The following is a 7,761-nucleotide window of genomic DNA, read 5'->3' on the forward strand; positions in this document are numbered from 1 at the left end:
TGATTGGATTGTGTCCAGCCAACATGGGCTAAGTAATTATAATGCACTGTTGTAAAACATATAAATATCGATGAATTTCTTTGTTCGGTGGAGTGGAATGCCTGGAGTAGGACCAGAGGCTCTCTCCCCGCCGGTGTAATAAAGGCCATTTTGGGATTGGAACCGACCCCGAATGTCGAGTGATTCTTCCAGAAAAAGATTTGTGCTTACATAACCCGTGCTGTACCAGCCGTGGGAGAGATTGATGGGAAATTTTAGAGGGAGCTTCACTCTGTAGCTAACCCGGTGCTGTACCTGCCCTGGGAGAGATTGATGGGACAGTGTAGAGGGAGCTTCACTCTGTATCTAACCCCGTGCTGTACCTGCCCTGACGGGATTGATGGGACAGTATAGTGGGAGCTTTGCTCTGTATCTATCCTGTGCTGTGCCTGCCCTGGGAGGATTTGATGGTACAGTGGAGAGGGAGATTTATTCTGTATCTAATCCATGCTGTACTTGCCCTGGGAAGGTTTGATGGGACAGACGAGAGGAAGCTGTGCTGTATATCTTAGATGGGCTGTATCTGCTCTGTGAGTCTTTGATGGGACAATATCGGGGGAGCTTTAATCTGTATATAACACATACTGTAACTGCCCTGGGAGGGTTTGATGTGACAGTGTAGAGGAAGCTTTAGTCTGTACCTGCCCTCTGAGTCTTTGATGAGACAATGTAGAGGGGGCTTTGATCAGTATCTAATCCGTACTGTACATGCCCTGACGGGTTTGATGGGACAGTATAGTGGGAGCTTTGCTCTGTATCTATTCTGTGCTGTGCCTGCCCTGGGAGGGTTTGATGGGACAGTGTAGAGGGAGATTTAAACACGTGCTGCACTGTAATGTATATATGCCCGGGTTTACCTGCCATCAGGGGGACCGACCGTCGAAGGTCATTGGGCCACAGACACACACATGCAACTCTTGTATATAAAGAAAGCCTCCATGTTTAATCCTTTGTTCTAGAGCTAGAAAAGTAGGGTCAGGATGCACCTGGTTGTGTTCACGGTCGTAAACCTGCTGAGTTATTGCATATGCAACATGCACCTGCCCCTGGAAGAGTTTGATGGGACTGTGTCGCGGGAGATTTATGTTGTAACTAATTTGTGCTGTACATGCCCTGAGAGTTTGAAGGGACAATGTAGAGGGAGCTTTCCTCTGTATCTAACCCCGTGGTGCATCTGCCCTAGGAGCGTTTGATGGGACAGTTTAGAAGAATCTTTACTCTGTATTTAACGCATGCTGTACCTGCCCTTGGAGAGTTTCATGGGACAGTGTTGAGGGAGCTTTACTGTGTATCTAACCCGTTCTGTACCAGCCCTGGGAGTGTTGATGGGTCAGTGCAGAGGGAGCATTACTCTGTATCTAACACATACTGTACCTGCCCTGGGTGAGCATGATGGGACAGTGTAGAGGGAGTTTTACTCTGTATCTAACACGTGCTGTACCTGTCCTGGGATAGTTTGATTGGATAGTGCAGAGGGAGCATTACTCTGTATCAAACACGTGCTGTACCTGTCCTGGGAGAGTTTGATGGGACAATGTAGAGGAAGCTTTACGCTGTGTCTAACGCCTACTGTACCTGCCCTGGGAGGCTTTGATGTGACTGTGTAGTGGTAGCTTTACTCTTTATTTAACATTATTGTCCTTTTTAATCCACTTGTTTCACACCGAAACAAATCGTAACCGTGATGTGAATTTAACGCCACGTGATTCTTTGAAATCATCTTTAAATGATTGGGGAAAACCACTTCTTATGCCACCGAAAAACAGCTTTGATTCCAGGTCTTGGCGATAAATTTTGTAACACCATTTTTAAATTCAAAACCTAATAAAATTGACGACATGCAGCCAACGTGCAAAAGTAAGAATTCTTTTAATCACCGTTAATTAGCCGATAAACTTCTTCAGAATGAAATAAATAATAATATAATTACTGAGGAACAGTGGTATCTTCAATCATTCATTTTCTCTTTACATGTGATGAAGTTTTATCCCTATCTCATTTACACGCTGTATGAGAATGGTTTAAAATTGTAAGTGTTTATGACCCAGTTGTAAAACCATTGATTGTGTGTGTGCCGATTCTTGATAGCAGGAGCACTTGAGACCGAAGTTCCAGTTCTATATATGTATCAATAGAATCAATTTCCACCAGTTTCTTTAAACCCAATAACATAATTTATTTCGAGTGGGCTGGATGGAGGAACATGATCCATGTAAAAAATTGTTATCGTTTTACTTGAACTGAATGCTCATAAAATATTGGAGTGGGAACTAACTGGATAACAGCACTGCTGGCAACATTTGCAGAAAAGATTCGTGCAGCCAAAACGCACGATGACAACCTGGGATTGTGCGGCACCGCATACTCGGGGAAAAACAGTTAAACACTTCGTCCCTGGGTGGCCTCGAACCACCAACCTTTCGGTTAACAGCCGAACGCGCTAACTCATTGCGCCACAGAGACTTATGGAAGTAGAAGGTTCAAGGCATCCCAAACCAGGGTGTCAGACAGTTAAAGCTTCAGATTGCTCCGACCGGGATGGCACTTGTCCACTCTCAGTGGTACTTTTCACAAATAAAGGGTGGGACATTCATTGTGGATGGGTGGAAGCAGTCTGGTCCCGCACACTGCAGACACTTACATGTCACCGCCAACCAGCTCTCCCACAACCGGTGTGATCTAACTTTCAGCCTTCCAGTGCCTTGTCTGTGACAAAGTATTCTGATTGTCCCGAAGCCGGTGTTAGGTTTGAATTCCTTTTCAGCTCCTGACTGCGGATATTCCTGTGATTAAACAGGAACTAAATGCTAACAGGGACAGTTGGATTCACCGTTTCTTTGCTTGGTGAAATTTCAAAGATTGAAAGCGACACACATCAACCCCAAACCTCCCGTGAGATGGAAGCCCAGTTGCTGTTTCAAGCTTGAATGCGGGAACAAGCAGAACTTGTTCAAAGAAAGTCCAAATCCCTGAGATGCCTGATTATTTGCACCAAACTCCTTTGCAAAGATTTGAGGTTCATGTTGGTGACATGAGTTCCTGAAAGGCACTGCAGAAATGGAAGTCCTTCTTTGCAAAAGTTCGATGCAATTTCAAAATTTGCGAGCAATATCAGGGCTCCTCTGGGACCCCTCGTAAATTTCAATGAACAACTCCAAAGGGAGAATCATAGCCCGAGACCAACGAGCCAACTGTTTGACAAACGTGAAGATAAGATGTAACCATGATCAAAGCAGTTTTGTGTGCGTCGCTATTCAGAACATTAGAACTTAAGAACTAGGAGCAGGAGTAGGCCATATGGCCCATCGAGCCTGCTCCGCCATTTAATATGATCATGGCTTATCCGATCATGGACTCAAGTCCACATCCCTGCCCGTTCCCCATAAGCCTTATTCCCTTATCAGTTAAGAAGCTATCTCTGTCTTAATTTTATTCAATGTCATGGCTTTCTCAGCTCTCTGAGGCAGTGAGTTCGGCAGATTTACAACCCTCTGAGAGAAGAAATTTCTCCTCATCACAGATTTAAATGAGTGGCCCTTTATTCTGAGATTATGCCCCCTAGTTCGAGTCTCCCCTATCAGTGGAACCATCCTCTCTGCATCCAACTTATCAAGCTCCCTCATTACCTTATACGTTTCGATAAGATCACCTCTCATTCTTCTGAATTCCAATGAGTAGAGGCCCCAGCTACTCAACCTTTTCTCATAAGTCAACCACTCATCTCCGGAGTCAACCCAGTGAACCTTCTCTGAACTGCCTGCAAAGCAAGTATATCCTTTCGTAAATATTGTAAGTGTTTGTGATCCACGCTCAATTGCCAGACGGACGGTTTGAATCGCCCCCACCTTACGAAAGTTCTAGATCCGGGAATTATTATTCAGAGTGTAAATTAAATTAGTCACGGAAAGGGATGCTTCGGTGATAAATCATAGTATATTTATTTGGTGTAACATACACTGTCTAAAACACGCACTGCTAAACGAAATTCTCTGTGGAGAATAAAATCCCGGTTACAAACAACATACATACAGTACAGAAATGAACCTAGTAATACGCAGTAATTCCCTGGTGGATTCTAACCCCACCCCTACCAATGAATTACCCTCCCCAGAATAGCCCTGAAAAGCTTCACTTCTGAGAAAACCCTGAGCCCTTACCCAGCTGGCCTGGGATATCTGGTTACTTGCTTGGGACACTCGCGACCATGTTCACCACCACACGCAGCCGGTTTCCTTGCTCAGCTCAGCTGTGGGAAGTCACTGCCTGGTCTTCAGTCTTGGTGGCTTCTTCTGCAGTACTGCGGCCCCTTCCTCTGGTACATGGATCGGTGGAGTGAGAGCAAGAGGGAGAGGGGGCTCTCTCTAGACACAAGTTGCAAGCTGCAAGCTCCAAGCTTCACACCAAGCTCCAAGCTAAAAATAAAGTGGAAAGGACCCTGTCTTTCTGGGAGTCTTGCTACCCCTATCTTTCCCGCCAATCTTTAAAACCCATTTGTTTCTAAGCACGGGTACTTAGTCAGTGATGGGCCATCCCACCCATGCATTGGGCTGATGGCCCGAAGTCTGGGCATCTCTCTGAGCCTTTGTGTTGGGAAAGACCCAGCTCCTCCTTGGCTGGCCAGGCTGGTGGGTTCATTGTTCTGTGTCTCCTTATGAGATGGAGGTGAGAAGTGCTTTTACAAATTAGAGTGGCTTTGTCAGTGGCCCCCCTTCCTGGCCGACAGCTCTTTTGTCAATGGATGACTGACAGCTCTTTTGTCCCAGCTCACTGCCATGCGGTCTCTGGTGTTTTAACAAAACCAGCTTTTTCACATATCTGCGCAGGGTGTCCCCAGCACAGGGAAGATAGCCTCAGAAAAATAAAATCCACAAAATATTCTCGACTGAGTCCATTCTTTAAACAGAAACTTTGCGATCTCTTCATTCTGCTCTGCTAATTATCGATCTTGCCACGTAAAAAGTGCGTTGGCATTGCAATGCATTAATGTAAAATTAATGAAAAGAAAATGCAACGTTTTGTCGAGTGCAAAACATGCAGTGTCTGCATTTCAAAAAGCATTGCTTTTATTCATCCTGCGGAATGCATATTGCACAGATAATCTTATCACACATTGTGCAGGCAAAGGCAGCATTAGACAACAAAGTATTTGTTCTCCGCTGATTTGTAGCAGATAACTGACGGTTGAGCACACAATTTGACAACTAGACTTGTCGATCAAGCATCAATGAAAAAGGCAACAAAACTGCCCACCAGCACCAGGTGTCTTTCACTTGTTTGTCCCAAATTTCCAGCAGCTGGGACAACAAGAATTTAGGTTTTACTGAGATTTGAACTCAGATCACGAGATTTAAAATCAAGAGGGCTCACCATTACACCATGGAACCAACTATGCCAAAACTTTTGAAACATACTTCGTCACAGACAAGGCATTGGAAGGCTGGAAAGTAGATCACACCGGTTGTGGGAGAGCTGGTTGGTGGTGACATGGAAGTGTTCACAGTGTGCGGGACCAGACTGCTTCCACACATCCACAATGAATGTCCCACCCTTTACTTGGGAAAAGTACAACTGAGAGTGGATAAGTTCCATCCCGGCCGGAGCAATCTGAAGCTTTAACTGACTGACACCCTGGTTTTGCATTTCTTGCAGTGTGTATCTGTGGTGCAATGGTTTAGTGCATTCGGCTGGTAACTGAAAGGTGGGTAATCCAAACCCATCTCCGGGCGAAGCCTTTTAATGTTTTTCCCCGAGGATTCGGTGCCGCACAGTTCCGGATTGTCATTGTGCATTTTGGCTGCACGAATATATTCCGCAAACATTGCAAGCTGTGCTGTTATCCAGTGAGTTCCCACTCCAATACTTTTATGAGCATTCAGCACAAGTAAAATGATAACAATTTTTTTACATGGATCATGTTCCTCCATCCAGTCCAATCAAAATAAATTATGTTATTGAGTTTAAAGGAACTGGTGAAAATTGATTCTATTGATACATATATCGAACTGGAACTTCGGTCTCAAGTGCTCCTCCTATCAAGAATAGACACACACAAAATCAATGGTTTTACAACTGAGTCATAAACACTTCCAATTTATCATACAGCATATAAATGAGATAGGGATAACAATTCATCACATGTAAAGAGAAAATGAATGATTAAAGATACTACTGTCCCTCAGTAACTATATTATTATTTATTTCATCCTGAAAAAGGTTAGCGGTTATTTAACAGTGATTAAATTAATTCTTATTTTTTGAATTGAAAAAAGCTGTTACAAAAGTTACCGCCCTGACCTGGAATCGAAGCTGTTTTTCGGTGGTATAAGGAGTGGTTTTACCCAATCATTTAAAGGTGATTTCAAAGAATCACGTGGCTTTAAATTCAGCTCACGTTTACAATGTATTTCGGTGTGAAACAAATGGATTAAAAAGGACAATAATGACACCACGCATTACCATGCAGCGATGCAGCAATGCAGCGTTCCCTGGTGGTCCAGTGATTCGGATTCGGCGCTCTCACCACCGCGGCCCTGGGTCGATTTCCGGCCAGGGAAATTGCACTTCCATCAAAATTAAAACCTTATAAGAAAGAGTTGCATGCATCCAATGTGGTAAAAAAAGATTCATTGATTTAAAAATCATTAATTAATCCATTGTAAAACTTCAATCATTTATTTTGCCCTGAGTACGTGAGGAACTTTTATCCCGACCTCATTGTATTTTAGGAGCATGGTCCAGCCCCGGTATCTCCACCTGTGAAAGTAGGAAACTGCTGTAAATACACAACAGAACGGGTAGCCTTTGACAAACAATTAAACCCAGGTAACAGACTCTCTTCTTCCCCTTCCCTTTGCGGGACACTTGTTCCCCTTTAATTTTACAGACTGACTGAGTTCACTAACCGCGGGGAGAGAGTAGGTGTCTCCGCGGCCCCACTGTGCTAACATGGAAGATAACACGATGGGGATGTGGGGTGGTGGGTGGGGATCAGTGACATGTTTGTGTAAAGGGCAGCGGAGGAGAAGGATTGACAGCTGTCAGTGAAGGACAGAAGTTGTTTAAGGTGAGCCAACACATTCCCGATCAGCACAGAAGGCATTCACTGGTCAGCTGCCCTCTGCTGTACTTCTGGTCAGAGCGGTTTCCACAGTGGAGCCGTTATCACATTTGCTTTCCACGCAAAATGATCCCGTGCAGGAAGATTATGTTTAAACTTGCTGTGGATGAACAGCCATAGGCGAGTTTATTCTCCTGTCAAAAGGGCGACAGTGGCTTCTCCCTTATTCTTTAATTGCTCTTTATTTCACTTCACTAAATAGATATATTTGAGTGAGAGAAATTGTTCCAGAGTGTCGCACACTTCATCTTTTCTTCCCCATTAAACACGTAAAATGAGGCCAGGGAATAAATACAGAAAACAAAGCAGAGGGATACAGACAAGAGGAAGAGAGAAGGGGAAATACTGTCCCCACCCAGAACTAATACAGAAACCCCTCTGCTGCGCTCGGGGTGGCCATCCGCAGCCTGGATACACTAACGTCCCAACAGCTCATTGACTGTCGGAGTGGGACTGTGCGGCGCTTCAGAAGACAGGACGAAAAAGCAAAGTCACTGATTCAGTCCCATGTGCTTCTCTGACTGACACCGGGGAAACGGTGAGACAGATTTTGGAGCATAGGTCTGGTTATTGTGAAACAGCAAAGAAAATATTACGTCTGAAAT

At 44.5% G+C, this 7,761-nt stretch overlaps 1 non-coding gene across 1 annotated transcript; it reads right to left on the minus strand.

The window, feature by feature from the left end:
- Positions 1–2,428: 2,428 nt before the first annotated feature.
- Positions 2,429–2,502, minus strand: trnan-guu (transfer RNA asparagine (anticodon GUU)). Its single transcript has one exon. It is a non-coding gene; the product is annotated as a tRNA-Asn (tRNA).
- Between the last annotated feature and the right edge of the window lie 5,259 nt (positions 2,503–7,761).

This window comes from Pristiophorus japonicus, unplaced genomic scaffold, assembly GCF_044704955.1.
Source record: "Pristiophorus japonicus isolate sPriJap1 unplaced genomic scaffold, sPriJap1.hap1 HAP1_SCAFFOLD_52, whole genome shotgun sequence".
NCBI classification, from domain to species: Eukaryota; Metazoa; Chordata; class Chondrichthyes; family Pristiophoridae; genus Pristiophorus; species Pristiophorus japonicus.